The sequence below is a fragment of the Oryctolagus cuniculus genome, chromosome 9 (assembly GCF_964237555.1).
Source record: "Oryctolagus cuniculus chromosome 9, mOryCun1.1, whole genome shotgun sequence".
Taxonomy (NCBI): Eukaryota; Metazoa; Chordata; class Mammalia; order Lagomorpha; family Leporidae; genus Oryctolagus; species Oryctolagus cuniculus.
Genome location: NC_091440.1, coordinates 15,160,487 through 15,177,497, shown reverse-complemented (window position 1 = coordinate 15,177,497; position 17,011 = coordinate 15,160,487). Strand labels below are relative to the sequence as shown.

The 17,011-nt window shown below is 43.5% G+C and overlaps 1 protein-coding gene and 1 long non-coding RNA gene across 26 annotated transcripts in view; one reads left to right on the top strand and one right to left on the bottom strand.

The window, feature by feature from the left end:
* Positions 1-17,011, top strand: part of MBNL2 (muscleblind like splicing regulator 2) — a 172,169-nt gene that overhangs the window by 96,709 nt on the left and 58,449 nt on the right. The window lies entirely within an intron of this gene.
* LOC127492105 (uncharacterized) overlaps positions 1-17,011 on the bottom strand; it is a 58,155-nt gene that overhangs the window by 17,323 nt on the left and 23,821 nt on the right. For all 3 annotated transcript variants that reach the window (XR_011378737.1, XR_007921148.2, XR_011378738.1), the window contains exon 2: positions 447-617. This is a non-coding gene — a long non-coding RNA (uncharacterized lncRNA). The remainder of the gene's footprint in view (positions 1-446; positions 618-17,011) is intronic.

Here is a 17,011-nt window from a genome sequence, read left to right as displayed (position 1 = left end):
CTTACAGGCATCTCAGACTCAATCTGTGCAGAACACAGCTCCTGTGATTTCCAGTAAACCTGCTGCAATCATGATTTCTGCATCTCAGCTGATGACAAGTGTCCATCCCAGGACACTTATCTAGGTCCCAAGCCTAGAGTCATCCTAGACAGGTCTCTTCTTCATCCAGTGCCTTAGAAAACCCTATTGGCTGTACCCTCCAAATATAGCCATTCTGGCCCACTGCTCACCACCTCCATGCCACCAGCCTGGCCTTGGCCACCATCATCCCTCTCTTGGATGATGGTGAAGCCTCATCAGTCTCCCTTTGCCTATTCTGACCTTTACAGTGGCCAAAGCCATGCTTCTAAAATGGCAGTCAGGTCATGTCACTCCCCTGCTCAAAACACCAATGTCCTCCCAGGAAGAAAGCCAACTGCTGACAATGCCCCCCCGCAAGGCCTTACCTGATCGACCTGCTGGTACTTCTCAGTCATCCTTTCCCCCTTGTGGTGCTGGATCCTCCTGGCTAACTTCAGACGTGCCAGAGAGGTTTCTTCCCTGAGTCCTCACATGCACTTCTGTCAGATACAAGCAGATGAAAGGCCCACCCACTGCAAGGTTACTGGAGCATAGGCCTTTGATGACAATGCCAATTTAAAATGCGTTATTTCAAAAACTAAAAAAGGAAGGGAGGAGGTAGCGAGAGAAAGAGAGGAAGGGAGGGAGAAAGGGGGAGAGTAAGGGAAGCAGGGAGGGAGGGGGAGAGGAAGTGAAGGAGGGAGGGAGGAAGGGGAGAAGAAGGAAAGGAGGGAGGGAGGAAGGGGAGAGGAAGGAAAGGAGGGAGGGAGGGGGAGAGGAAGGGAAGGAAGGAAGGAAGAAGGGGAGAGGAAGGAAAGGAGGGAGGGAGGAAGGGGAGAGGAAGGAAAGGAGGGAGGGAGGAAGGGGAGAGGAAGGGAAGGAGGGAGGGAGGGAGGGGAGAGGATGGGAGGGAGGGAGGAAGGGGAGAGGATGGGAGGGAGGGAGGAGTGGGGAGAAGAAGTGAAGGAGGGAGAGAGGAAGGGAATATTAAAATTTTAGAATTCTATCTATGAACTACATTGAGTCTTTTCTATTTGTATTAATATCACATTAATATAAAAAGTACCAAATGGTAAAAATAAATAAAAATAAATGAATGAAATATAGATCCTATTTAAACAGTTCAAAACTGCATGTCCTCCCAAAGGATCCTACAAAATGCCAAACTCTGCATGCCAAGGAAGGGCAGGTGGTTCACCTTGGAGCCATCTAAAAAGGGGTACAGCTCTCTAGCCTTCAGCCTGCTGTTCTGGGGAAAATGGTCAACTGGGGCTTTAGGTCTCTGCAATATGTAAAACATTGCAAGATGCCTACAACATGTAGTTTTATACATGGGTAACCACTTATCTGCATGACTCTGAAAGCTTGCATTCTTCCCTAACAGGGTGGGCCCTGAGGCTGTTGGGGCGCCTCCTTCTGTCCTCATAGATGAGATGTGCTGAGAGTTGTTGATGGTGGATATTTGCTTCAATTATTAGTTTGATGTATTAAAATTCAACCAGCCATATTTATAAAATGCACTCAATCACTTTAATTGGGTTTGTACAATTCCATGATTTATGAAACAATGCGTGGGTTCTTCAGGCTAATGTTAGACTTAACTATGACTTATTACTATGGTGTCTTTCCTTCCTTCTATTCATGTGCATCTGCACTGCAGATCCATATACCAGAGTTTCTCTAAGGTGGGAACAATTTGTTTGCCATCTTTGTGTAGACTTGGGCCCAGCGCAGTAGCTGAGGGCTGTGGGAATCCCTAACTCATACTTGCAGTGGGTCTGGAGCCAGGCTGAGTTGGTGCGAATCTTGGATCTTCCCCTTTTAGCTGTGTGACCATGGGCAAGCATTTAACCTCTCTGTGCCATGGCTTCCACATTAGTAAAATAGAGATAAAAATTAAAGCTCTCCCAGAGGCCTCTTGTCAACCCTGAGATCATTCCTGTAGAGTACTTAGCACCACATTTGTTCATCGTGAGAATTCAATAAATTCAATTTGTTAAATTATATGAGTCTATGAAAGAAATGCAGTGATTAAACCGAGTGGCTCGGGTCACAGTCCTGGTTCAAATCCTGGTTCCAACTTTTGTTGCTTGTAGGCCCTAGAAAAATAGTCTCGCCAGCTTCAAAGCTCTCAGGTGCCAAATGCAGATATTAATGGTGCCTCCCTCTCTCACAGGCCTGAGATTCTGCATGTGAAACACTTAGCACAAGGCCTACTGTGCATATAATAAATATTCAAACAATACTGGTGTTCATTTGCATTAGTGAGTATTATCAACATACAGGTAATTCACTTATTAACTTATTTTAAAGGCAGAGAGAGGGAGAAAATAGAGAGAGAGAGAGGGAGAGAGAGAGGTCTTTTATCCATGGATTCACTCACCAAATGACAACAACTGCCAGCTTTAGGCCAGGCCAAAGCCAGAAGCCAGGAATACCATCTGGGTCTCCCACATGGGTGGCAGGGGCCCAAGTACCTAGGCCATCATCTGCTGCCTTCCCAGGTACAATAGCAGAAAGTTGGGTGGGCAGCTGGGTAGCCAGGATGCACACAGCACTCTGAAACGGAATGCTGGCATCACAGGCAACAGCTTAACCTGCAGTGCCACAGTGCTGGCCCCAGTGATTCTATTAAAAAAACTGGACTTTGCAAAAATCAATCAATTCACTTTACCAGTAAATTTGACCAGCAGTTTCTGCACTATTTGGAGCTTAAGCATCGAACCACTAACAACAAATGAAGAACACCTGAGATTTGCTGAAGGCGAATCCTTCCACATACAGGGAGGTTCTAAAAGGTTCAGGAAGTAATGCCATTTCTCACTGCTTGGCTGGATTCAATGGGAGACACCCTGGAGTCTGGAGTTAGCTCTCCCCTAGGCCAAAAGATACAGATTCCAGTGGTGAGGTGGAGCCCAGTTATGTTGTCTCAGAGTTTCCATCCTCCCTAGGTACATTTGGAGAGAGGTTTGGCAACAGAGTGTCTAAGAAAAATGAACAGGTATCAGCTGAGGCTGGTGGTCCTCAGAAAGTGTGTGGGTGGGCATCTGTGGGCAACAGGACCCAGCTCATGGCCAGGGCTCTCCATGGAGGGAGGCAGGTTCTCAGATCCTGAACTCAGGAGCAGAGAAGAGTCCCATGTTACCCTCAAACAGGAGACCTGGGACATAAGGTCAGGTAGAAGACTTCAAACAGAGCAGCTGCCTACTTATAAGCAGGGCACTCAGGTGGGGTCAGCCAATGTGAAGATCCTGGCTCAGTTCAGGATTCATGCTGGGAACTTGGACCTGGGAGTCAGTGCAGGGGATTCTAGCCAGGCCTCAGCTGTGGGATGGAGGGCATGGGTGGTGTTAAATGCCTGGCCTCATGAGAAAGAATGGGTTGGGTGATGGCAGACCCTGGGCTGAACAGAGTGCATGCCTCGTCCTTTACCCTCTTCTCCCAACAATTTTGCCAAATAGCCAAGTGCCCATCAAGGTGGCCTCTCTTTAGGAATGAGACTACAGAAATGCATCTCTCCCTTTGTAGAAGCAACATCAAAATACTGGCCAAATTTACCCATTTTCTTTGACTTCTCTCTTGCTTGACTGAATGATCCCCTCACCCCCGCTCCATGAAATTTTAACATCAAGGACAATTCTTATCAAGTCATTCTCTGTAATCAGAATATAAAAATTATCCCAACATTTCTCTTTGAAAATGGATCTTCAGAGACTCAGTAGGCCTTTATGCATTACTAATGAGTTCCTTAGTGAAACATTTTGTCTTTTACTAAAATAAATCTCTCCTATTAAATCTTCCATATGAAAATTCTGACAGCATTTAAGCTGACTAGCTTCCCTGCTAGAAAATCATTGCACTTGTTAAGGATTTGGGAGTTGGTATCATTTATTTTTGAGGAAATTGGAAGGATCTTGTTACCTGAGTTCATGAAAAAAATTAGACTACATATTCACAGAACCGAATCTTAGGGTCAGAAGATACTGTAATGTTTCCAATCTCAGGAGGAATAAAACGTTATCTGGCATCTCTCACACGTGGCTGTGTTAGTTTCTGGGGCTGTTACCACAAGTGTCATAAACTAGATGTCTTAAGACAACAGAAATTCTTTCTCTCACCTTCTGTAGGGCAGAGGTCCAAAATCAAGGGGTCAGCAAAGCCAGCTCCCTCCAAGGGGTCATGGAGAAGGTCTGTTTCAAGCAACGCTACGGGATCTGCTGGCCTCAGGCACACTTTGGTTTATGGGTGGCCGTCAGCCCTTGTGTTTCTGTCCATCCTCTTTCCTCAGGGCATGTGTCTCTGTGCCCGATGAGGACAGTCACCTTGGATTAGGGCCCAAACTGATCAACTCATCTTAACTTGATGGCACCTATAAAAGTCCTGCCTCCAAAAGAAGGGCATGTTCAGAGGGACTGAGGATTCGGACTTCAAAATATCTGTGAGGGGAAGGAGGTACCTTTCTCTGACGGGAGGAGAGAACTTCCATTTTGACTACGGCCCTCTCTAAATAATGTCAGAGTTTGTGGACTCAAAAGGCTTCCATAGCCTTGGCAGCTCATGACAAGAGCCTCGGGTGATCACTTACATCATAAATAAGAGTGTCAATTGTTAAACCAACAACAGGAGTCACTGTACTTGCTCCACATGTAGGACCTCTGTCCTTAATGAGTTAGTTGTACTATGAGAATTAACATTAAAACTAGTCTTCAAACATTAGTTTATGTGTCTGTGTGGGTGCAAACTGTGGAAATCTTTACTTAGTATACAGTTGATATTATGTATATAATTAAAAATGAATCTTAATGAAGAATGGGATGGGAGAGGGAGTAGGAGGTAGGATGGTTTGGGGGTGGGAGGGTGGATATCAGGGGATATTGGCTGTACCTATGAAATTTACAGTTATTAAATAAAAGCTTTCTAAAAAAAAATAAGAAGCCACTGGGCTCCGTATCAGAGTCCCTGGGTTTGTGTCCCAGCTCCAATCTCAACTCCAGTTTCCTGCTGATGTGCACCCTGGGAGTCAGCAGCTAAGATAGATCAAGAACCTTGGTCCTTGCCACCACGTCAGGGGCCTGGATTGTGTTCCAAGCTCCTGCCTTGGTCTGGCCCAGTCCTAGCTCTTGTGGCCATTTGAAGAGTAAACCAATGGTTGGGAGGTCTTTGTTTGCCTGTCTCTCTCTCTCTCTCTGTCTGTCTCTCTCTGTCTCTTTCTCTCTCTCTCTCTCTCTCTGCTTTTCAAATAACATTTTTAAAAATTTTAAAAATAAAAAACAAAATATCTTTGGGAGGAGACACAGTTCAACCCAGAATACTGGTCATCCACTGTCAGCTCCCTAAAGTTCATAATCATACAAGATTACCCATTCTATTTTAAACAGATCTGTCCTTTGTTGAGCCAAAAATCTGTTGCCCTGTATTTTCTCCCACTGACCACAGGGGACAGTGGAGAGGCTGCATGCTTTGGTAATGCAGAACCAGAGTTAGTTGATTCTGTTTGACTTTCACAACATGACCTTGGAATGTGCCTTTAAATCTTGGTGAGCCTCTTTTTCCTTCCTTTTAAACTGGGATAACATATCACAAGAATGTTGTGAAGCTGTAATAAGATACCGTGTGTGAAGAATGTTTTTGAAGGTGTGATATGAATGCTCCATTGTGAGTTTCGTTAAACAGCTGTACTAGGATTGGGGGTGACAGCACTGATCCTGAGGCCGGTCTGCACGGACGGACACCCACCTATGCTGCTCATTAGTTGCATGACGTTGGGGGATTATTTGCCCTCTCTACGCCTCTATTTCATCCTGTAAAATGGGACCCTAAACAGTGATCTTTGATAAGCCTTTAGAAACTGCCTGTTACGTGGTCTCTAGAGTATGATATAAGTCTTTGCTATGTTCACTGAGGACAGGGCCAAGGCTTAATGTCCTGTGTGCAGTTCCCTCCATTTCTGACTTAGAGTAGATGCTCCCAAACCATCTGTCACACAACTTTTCTCTCAGGAGACTCTTCCAGGGGTCACTGTCTTTTCTGTGCAGCCTAGCTCAACCTTTCCTCCCCAGCCACTGCGCCAATGCCTGCTCAGTGGTGCAAGGTGCTGCCGCCTATGCCCAGGCTGTCTTTTATGGATGAAGCTCCCTCTCCCCTGCTGCAGTTCAGTCTGCAGTTCATTCCAAAGCCACAGGGAACCCAAATCAGCTTAGAAGAGTGTCCTCTTGGGTCACCCAGAGTGAAGGCACTCTTGAAAGGATGCTCCGGTTCCTCATTGTCAGCCAGTGCTTCTTTACCCAGTCTTCCTTCTTTCCTCCCCAACTTTCTCAATCCCCCTCCCCTTGCTGTCCACGCCTTCCCCATGCCTCTATCCACAGGGCACTCAATCCTTCTCCCACTTCTTCCTGGAAGCCCTCCTGACTCTAGGGCACGCTGGTTTTGTCACAAGTATGTTTATCATCAGGTGTGATATTCAAAATAGTTCATATTGCAGGTGGTCACTGGTGGGTGACAACCAATCATAGTGCTGCAGAGCTGGATCTTGGAGGTTCTTTACTGCACTCGGTTTAACTCTTTGACTTTTGGGGTATTAGGAGGCAGGTGCTGACATTGATGGAGGCACTCGAGTGGCTAGAGTAGCGGGAAGAGTATCTGAGACTATTTGCTACCTGCAGCAGAAGAATTTCCAGTACAAAAGCACATCCACTAAATGTTGGCCTTTTAAGCTGTGTCTGTGTTTGAATTCCAGGAAGCGCAGGAGGGGAGGTGATTCTCAACATCATATTTCAAATCCGATTTAAAAGATTATACAATAACAGGAGATGTGTAATGATGCTTTTGTGTCTTTGGCTAGACCCCAAACCTTCTAGAATTGCTAATGACTGGTGCTAATAAGAATAGCAGGGTCTGGTGCTGTGGCACAGCAGGTTAAGCCACCACCTGAAGTACAGGCATCCTATATGGGTGTTGGTTTGATTCCCTGCTGCTCTACCTCCAATGCAGCTCCCTGCTAATATGCCTGGGAAAGCTGCGGAAGATGGCCCAAGCCCTTAGGTCCCTGCACCCACGTAGGAGACTCAAGAAACTCCTGGCTCCTGGCTTCGGTCTGGCCCAGCTCTGGCTGTTGTGGTACTTTTTGGGGAGTGAACCAACGGATGGAGGATCCTCTCTCTGTCCCTCCCTCTCTCTGTGTAACTCTGCCTTTCAAATAAAAATAATTTTTTTAAAAAGAATAGCAACCAATGTCTACCAAATATTTACCTGTTCTAAGTGCTCTGGGAATGCCTTTTAAAAATTTTAGGAATTTAACTTCCATAGAGTGGTTGTGAATCATCGAGGCTTTTTTTTTTTTTTAAGATTTTATGTATTCATTTATTTGTGAGGCAGAATTACAGACAACAAGAGAGACAGAAAGAAAGGTCCTCCATCTGCTGGTTCACTCCCCAAATGGCCACAACAGTCAGAGCTAGATTGATACAAAGCCAAAAGCCAGGAACTTCTTCTAGGTCTCCCATTTGGCTGCAGGGTCCCAGGCACTTGGGCCATCTTCTGCTTTCCCAGTCCATAGCAGAGAGCCGGATCAGAAGTGGAGTGGCTGGGACTTGAACCGGCGCCTATATGGGATGCCAGCACCGTAGGCAGAGGATTAACCTACTGTGCCACAGCGCTGGCCCCGACCCAGGCTTGTTTTAATTCTCCAAATGGCCAACTCATACTCTCCACCCTCTATGCCTGCACAGAGCTAGATGACCTGGTAGAGATCTTAGATTAAATAGTAAATGTCCCAGGGTGTGGTGCTGTGGCGTAGTGGGTAAAGCCACCATCTGCAGTGCCGGCATCCTGTCTAGGCACCTGTTCAAGTCCCAGCTGCTCCACTTCTGATTTGGCTCTCTGCCATAGCCTGGGAAAGCAGTAGAAGATGGCCCAAGTCCTTTGGCCCTTGCACCTGCATGAAGACCTGGAAGAAGTGCCTGGCTCCTGGCTTTGGCTCAGCTCATTTCTGGGAGTGAATCAGCAGATGGAAGACCTCTCTCTCTCTCTGTCTATGCATCTCTGTAACTCTGCCTTTTAAATAAATTAATAAATCTTTAAAAAATAGTAAATGTCCCTTCTTATGGAGTTCCCTCTGACTCCTGAACTCTGAAGAGCTGTCCACAGGTGTTCACTCGAAGCCATGTACTTCCCTTTTTGTGGCACTTACCATGCCATATGTTATTGCCCACTTAATGTCTCAGGGCGTGGCACACAGAGGGGGTTCAATAAGTGTTTGTTAAAGGAGGGAAGAAAGCTCATTTGATAACAGGCACTAAGTCTTACTGTGTGATGGCTGTGGACTGTGGGCTTTGAACAGGAGTACAGGAAGTAGACATAAGAGGCCACGAAAACTCCTAAGGCTATGTTATTAACATTTTATGGGGCTTCTAGTCCAGCACCAGGCTGCACAGTTAGGAATGTGGTGTCAGAAAATCCAGACACTATGAAGTCAAATAGCCACCAGGATGGTTTGGGTTAAGGTGATATATTATCGCCAGCCATGTTAACCACTGTACCTCAGTGACTCAGAGGACATTTATATTCTAGTTAAGTAAAACAAATCTCAAATGAAGCATCTGGTGCCCAGAAGTTTGTTTCCTTGAATCTAGAGAACCAAGGGGCTATTTTTGCTCTCACCAGTTTTTTTCTTCTGGCACATTTTCAGTTAACGTGTAAAACTAAGAGGATAAAGAATCCTTACCAGTAAACACAGGGCTTGGCTCCCTGATCAAAACAGACAAACATCTCTCCCCTGCATATAAGACACAAAGAGCAGGAAAAACTGAAACCTACCTGGCAACCAAAAATCCATTTTAAAAATAATAAATAAGACCTAAACATGCTTTGAAATGGAAAACTACAAAACACTGACTTTCTCTGCCCTCCCCCATTTGTTAATTTTTATGTTCTGTTTATTAAAATGGGCACAGAATTGATGGCATGCATCAAAGCCAACAGTGCTTGAAGACTAGGACAACAGCATAGGCAAATGCCATTGACTGAATCCCACATCTATTCACCAAGCACTTGGGCTGGCCTCCAGGTGTTCCTAGCCTTCTGGTGATAGCAGCCTGCTCTCAATGCAAATCCAAGGTTAAGGGCATCCAGAAGCATCTGTAACTCCCTCTAGGAGAGGTTAACACACTAGCCTTGGAGAGCTGTGGACACTATCCCTATAGTCAAGGTGAGGCAGTAGGATGACCCAAAAGGACTTGTATGGTTTTCTGGAAAGAATATGCAGACTGACTCACCCACCTCCCTAACTTGATTCCCACTCTTCTTATCCTCCTCTGAAGTGGCAGCTGTGCCATTATCAGTGGTGGGTGAATTGGAGGTAGTGGTGATTGCTTGTCAGTATTTGTGATTTTCTCCTGATTCTTCCATCAGGCTACACTGTCAAATCTTCCTATACATTCCTCCATATTACAGAAGTAATAAAAAAAGAACACAGCCTAGAAAAGACTACAAATATTCCATTTTGTCTGTCTTCAATAACCCTAACACTTTATATTATTAATTGCAAATATACACTCTAAAAAAGAAATTGTAGGGGCAGACGTTTGGTGCAGCAGTTAGGTGGCCACTTGGGATACCCACGTCCCTTGTTTGAGAGCCTGGTTTGAGTTCCAGCTCTACCGTTTCCAACCCAGCTTCCTGTTAATGCACATCCTGGGAGGCAGCAGATTATGGCTCAGGTATTTGGGTCCCCACCACCCACATGAAAGACCTGATAGAGCTCCAGACTTCTGACTTTGACCTCACCAGCCCTGGCTGTTGCAGGCATTTAGGGGTTAATTAGTGGGTGGAAGATCTCTGTCTCTCTGCCTTTCAAATAAAGTGAAAATAAATGAATATTTTAAAAATATGAAGTGAACTATAAATTGAACAAAGTAAACAGAATGGGCCCATTATGGATCCATGCATATTATCAATGATAATGGGCAATTGTTCATTTTGATGGAAATTTTGGTTATCATTTGCTTATAACAATTCCCCAGATTTTAAGCTTCCTTCTAATTCTGATGCCCTTATATAGTTTTATTTTATTTGCTACATAATCTAGTTAGAATACAAGGAGCTCATGTGGCTCAATTAGTTTATTTAAATTCAAAAGAAGTCTTAAAAGCCTAATCTGTCACTTGCCTTAGAATAGTGCTATTTCAGTCCCATAGTTAATGTTACAAATTAAGCCCTGATGTAAATAACCATTTTATTCTCCTACACTTTCACTTGCACATATCCTTCTGGAAATGTACTGGGGGAAGAAGTAGAGATTCAAACCCAGTGCTAAACTCAGCCTTGACCCATCTGACTGAGACTCATATAAACGATGAACCAATAAAATCCAACTCCCCTCACTCAGATCACAGCCTTCATTTCTTCCCCCACTTTCAAAAGCCTTTAGATGTCTTGATGCTGTAGGAAAACTGAGGTGTGAATATCTGATACATCCAATCATTCAGTCACAACTCACAACTACATGGCCCAAGGACCAAAAGACTCATCTGTTTGATGGAGGTTTCCATTTCCAAGCTGTGTACACAGTGGGTACTTAATAAATCCCTCCAGCCTTAAATGATTTTGACTTAATTTGCTGCTTCTGCCAATGTTCCTCATGCCAGCTCACATAGACTTCTCATAAATTTAAGAACATATCTGGACAGCTGCCAACATACAACTCCGTGTCACTTTTTAATGTGACCATTGGTTCATGCAGCTTCCCATTCTGCCAGAATAGGAACAATTAAGGAGGAAATAGATGTGGAAAAAATATCCATGGCAATTTACACTTTTGTTTTTCTTTATTTTTGTTTCAAAGCAACTTGTGCTATTTCTTGGGCTCTGACAGTCATGAAAAGGAACTGAAATATGGGAACAGGATCATCTCCAATTGACAGATAAGAAAACTGAAGCACAGAGTATGATAAATTATTTGTAAAAGTTCATATAACCATTTTGGGATGAAACCACCACGAGAATTCCAGGATTTTCCAACTATAAGACACAGCTGCTTTATAAACCATAGATCAGTCAGGCCGTGTGGACCAGCCCTGGCAAGTTTCAGCAGGGGAGATTTCAAAGAAAAACAGATCCAGGCTTCTTTGAAGAGATAAGTGACCAAAGTTGGCACTGATCGTGAGAACAAGGATAAAAAGGGTTAAAGAGCTTGGGAGAAAGGCCATGCAGAAGCCCAGCAACAGAGAAACGGAACAAGTAGGGAGGTTGTTTTTAACATCATGTGTAAGGGAACTGCAAAAAGTCCATGGAAAATGGAATTTCAAAAGAAGGTTATTTTGGTGTAGAAAATTTTAACATTCATGAATTTTTTTTTCAGAAGGCACATTTTCCAGAAACTTTTGGAAGTAGTCCCTGTATTTTTACAAAGAAGGGGTTAATAGTAACAATCTGCTCAGACTGTTAATACACAGAGGTGTTAATAGAAACGACGACGATGATGAGGAGCATAATAAAACTCAGAGCATGCTGACTGTGTGCCAGGAACTGTCAGAATGTTTTGTATACATCCACACTTAGTCATGATTAAAAGCCCCTGAACTAGCCACTACAGTATTATTATCCCATTTTACAGAGATGGCAGCCGGCGGCCACCAGGCTGCGCTTGTCCAAGGTGCCCTGGCAACAAGAGCAGAGCTGGATTTTGAGTCCTCATAGTTCAGTTCCAAGATGGTCTCCTTCAGCCCTGGTTGAAACCGCCTCTTAGGAGAGGGTCCAAGACAGAGCAGGCTTCAGGCACGTGACCTCAAGGCAGGAGCGTCTGTCCTGAACTCAGGATGTCACTCAGCTGCTCATGGCCGTGTGGAATGTGAGGAATCTGAGAGGCTCTTCCATGGCCAGCTTTGGGGTCCAGAGCAGGCTCTGGGGATCAAAGTGTCCCTGAAGGCCGCTCTGAGAGCACACACCATCTGCCCTCCGTGGTTGGAGGAAGCACTCGCTGTTCCATAGCCTGGCCCACCTTTTTGCCCAGGCCGAATTGGAAAAGGCAGGATTCAAGAGATCAGAATGTGAGCCTGGCCATCAACTGGAATAGTTCTCCCCTAAAAGGGCCTCCTCAGAGCCTGATGACCAATGACTTTGCTCACACAAGCAGAGCTCAAATTATTCCTAAAGTACGTACACCAGGGGCCTATAAACAGAATTGCAGATCATAAGAACTGTAGTCTTCCCCATGGAAAACCAATGGGATATAGCTGTCTGTTAGCTATTCCTGTGGGCAAAAACTCCTGTTGTTACCAGGAGATTCCTCAGCAAGCTCCCTAATTAATCTGTTTTCTTTGTGCTCCCATATTTTAATTGCCTTTTTCAATGAGGACCATAATAGGAAAAGATTCTAAAACTTACTTGTTTTTAAAATAAGCAATTAGAAAATCTCTTTTTCCAATTATGTTTTTTCTTTCTCCTACCAACCTGATTCTGAATTCTTTTCTTAGCCAAAGATGTGCCATGTAATTTAATGTCCATGCAGCTCTGTTAGTGCTTATCTGTTGTCCTGCCAAGTTCATATTACAGTTGTTTAGCATCTTTCTTCATCCCGTGGGGAACCAACATGAGTATTTTGTATTAAAATCTTCCATGGTCACTTATTTTAATGAATTTAACTCGGTTTGAAATTCCAACTTGATTCTAATCACCTTCTGTAATCTAAATATTCTTGGAGTAGAGATTACTTTAGGAGGTAGAATAAATTGCACCAACTCATCGTAGACTCCTTAAGAATTCTGTAATTCTTTTTAAACAAATGGTCTCGAAGTACAAATCACAATAGAATTAGAAATATAAAATCTAATAATCAGGGCAAGATTTAAATGTAGCATAAAGTATAAATCTTATCTTGTTACTCTTCTGCCTAAAAACTTTCAGCAGCAATGAAGTTCACGGCTTTTAACAGGGTTTTCAAAGTTCTTATCTGGCTCTTACCTCAACTGCTTCTGTACTCCAACCTTGAAAAGAAAGCTGCCTGCAGGTCCCCAGATGGGATGATGTCTTCCTCTGAATGTCTGCATGTTTTATCCCCACAACATGCACATACCACACACACACACCTTCCATGCATATACACATGCAACATGCATGCAGAACACAAACATGCATAAAACACATGCACACAGATGACACATTGACATAGCACACATATGCACAACATGCTACACACACATAATCTACATACAATCTAAACACACATTACATGCTACAATAATATACAACATGGACACAACATGCATATGTAACACATACAAAACATGTACACACAGCATACTCTACAATATACAGCATGTACAACATACAAATATACCACATAAGAAACATGTTTACATGCCATATACATAACAAACACATCCAGTATACACAGCACACACTACACATACTTACAGTATACAGTATACACACACAACACACAAACATACACACATGCTTTGGCCACCACTCATTCCCTTGCCAAGTTCTTATTTATCTTTCAGGTCTCAGTTTAAATGTTGCTTCTGCAGAGACCTTCCATGGCCCAGTAATCTTGTTCTTAAATTTTTATTTTCTTTTTATTTGAAAGGCATAGATGGGCAGAGAGCTTCCATCCACTGGTTCACTCCTCAGATGCTCACAATGACCAGGGATGATAATGGAATTCAGGACCAGATACTCAATCTGGGTCCCCCATATGGATGGCAAGGACCCAAGTGTCTGAACCATTACTGCTACCTGTCAGGGCACACATCAGCCGGAAGCGAGGTTGGAAGTGCGGTGCCAATCTCCAATTCTACCCCTCTCCCACCACTTCTCACCATGCTCTTCCAGAATACCTATCATGATGTGTAATTGGACACTGATTGGCAGCATGATTTGGTAACATCCATCTTTACCACTTACTGCAGGCCTCATGAAGACAGATACCATGTCCTGTTTTTGTTCCCCTTTGTTTAGTTCTGAGTGTAATGCCTAGCATGTAATAGGATATTGATAACTATTTGATGGATGGATGAATGAATGAATGAATGAGATCCTAGCCTGGAAGTATACAGCCGCTTTGCATTTCTACACCTAGCATGCCCCGCTTGGATGAAAAAAGCCATTGAGGGCTTGGGTGACCTGTGAGTTGCAACTCCCAAACTGGTCCTTGACATGGGCCTCTGTGACTGGCCTTCACCCAGGGTCCTTCCTGTTTCCCAGTTCGAGCAGACTGCACCCAGGGAGAGCTCCCATCCCAATCCTGCAAAAAATGCACTAATCCCTGCCTCCAGGGGTTGAACTCTGCTTCCATTAAGTCTCTGGAAAGAGTAGTGCGGCAAGACCAAAAAACAGAGAGAGAGTTAAAACACAAACCAAGTCCTACTGTCTCAAGAAAAGTGTCTTCTGAGACCTTTTCCTTTTTATTTCTTGAAGTAAAATCAGGAAACCCTATTTATGACACGTCTGTTTTGTGTCAGGGTGACACAGAATGTTGCCTTACACTTCTGCACACTGCCCTCTCCCATGTGGCTATGACAACTTGCTTTGATAATCAACTGTTTTTGTGCAACAGTGCATATCCTGGGAAATAGTATGCCTTAACAACTTCCTTACAGATTGTTTACTATGTCAAAAAGCTCTTTATATTTTGACAGTAGCTTTTCCTTTAGGATTTCAGAATTCTATAGGATACCTTACTAAAATACTGTCTCCTAGAGTTCCTAGGAGACAATTTGGAATTGGTATACCCCATACATCTATGGTGCAACATTCTTCAAAATGTTGCTACCAGAGGGCTGGCACAGTGGCGTAGTAGGTTAAAACTCTGCCTGTGGTGCCAGCATTCCATAAGGGTGCCAGTTCATATCCTGGCTGTTCCACTTCCTATCCAGCTCTCTGCTAATGGACTAAAAAAGCAGCGGAAGATGGCCCAAGCGCTTGGACACCTGCACCCACATGGGAGACCCAGAAGAAGCTCCTGGCTTTGGATCAGCCCAGCTCCGGCTATTGTGAACATTTGGGGAGTGAATCATCAGATGGAAGATGTCTCTCTCTGTCTCTCCCTCTCTTTGTCTCTAACTCTGCCTCTCAAATAAATAAATCTTTTTTAAAAATGTTGCTACTAGAATGAACCATGGTTCAGGGCTATCTTTTAAATATGGGTACTTTCAAAAACACTCTGTAGAATTGAAAATAATTTAAAACATAAAATACTTGAATGAATGTATGTAGCTTTTATCATGTTTTGATGTGAAAGCTTATTTTATGGAAGAACCAAAGAATCAACCAGAATAGTACTAAATCTATGATCCTGTACTTGACTGGAAACAAAATATTATACACAATTTTTTTCATCCTTTGGTAATAATAACATTTATTGAGGGCTTGCTACATTGCCAGGCATTTTTCTAAACTTCATACATGTGCTAAGTCATTTAATTGCATAGCAGTCCTAAGAGGAGGACACAATAATTATTTTCATTGTATAAATGAAGAAAAAAATGCAATTGTGCAAAGTCGATAGGAAAAAAGAGAACCAATTATGAGCCTATAACTTGTGTGCTTAAGAGCTGTTTTCCATTTCCAAATTCTTATATATACATATATCAGTAAAATTTTTAAAATTTCCTTATGTATCATATTATTTTATAAGAATAGTGGCATATTTTTATCCTTCCTTACTGTTGATAGTAAATAGCTTGGTACAGTGATGTAACTGACTGTGGGAGATTTAAAATCTAGCTCTATTACTTACCAGCTATGTGTCCTGGGTAAAGCTCCTTAATCTTCTGAGCCCATTTACCACTTTGTAAAGTAAGAATCAGTATTGCTACTGTGACAGAAAATGAGATAACACTATACAAGTTGCTTGGACCATAGGTGATCAATAATATTCCTTACTCCAATGTTTAAGTAAGGACACTGAGAAATCACATTAATTCTCATGAAAAAGAAGGTTCCATCAATAAATTACTAATTTGATGCTATAAATCATGTTCTATTAGCTGAAAATAGGTTATATAATTCCTAAGTGTCCTAGCTGTATAAAGAGATAACAGTATTTATTAGAAAACTATTTTTCCGGGCCGGCGCTGTGGCTCACTTGGTTAATCCTCTGCCTGCGGTGCCGGCATCCCATGTGGGCGCCCGGTTCTAGTCCCGGTTGCTCCTCTTCCAGTCCAGCTCTCTGCTGTGGCCCGGGAGTGCAGTGGAGGATGGCCCAGGTGCTTGGGCCCCTGCGCCTACGTGGGAGACCAGGAGGAAGCACCTGGCTCCTGGCTTCGGATCGGCACAGCGCCGGCCGTAGTGACCATTTGGGGGTGAACCAACAGAAGGAAGATCTTTCTCTCTCTCTCTCTCACTGTCTATAGCTCTACCTGTCAAATAAATAAATTAATTAATCAAAAGAAAACTATTTTTCCAGCCAAGTTTGTATGTATAGGTACAATGTATTATGTTAGCAGACTACCAATCATATTGGCAAGTACTTGAGGGAACACACTTAATAGCCATGCTGGTGTAAGTGTGGACTTCTTTCTTTTTCCATCCTCATTTTGTGGAATTCTGCCACTAGACCCATCTGTACACTTTCGTTTATAGGTTCACAAGTGTACCTTGTACACACAAATATTTCTGGGCATCAGCTTCCAAGTGCCATGTTTGTAGCTAAAGAGAGTTTGGATTGAGGCTATCAGAGATAAGCCTGGGATGGCTTATCCTCTACATCCTGTACCCTAGCTAACAGGCAGTCGCTATGTTTCCACTTCCCATCCCAGATGTTGGGATTGTAGTCTCACAAGGCAGCCAACCCAGAGACGGCCATATGCGTGTGCTGGAAGACCTGGCTCACTCCAAAACCTCTCCCGGGGATTCAGTTTCAACAAACTGAGAGACTGAAGCAATCGTTAAGGGAAGGAATCAGGGGACGTCAAATAAGAGATGCTTCGGCCGGCACCATGGCTCACTAGGC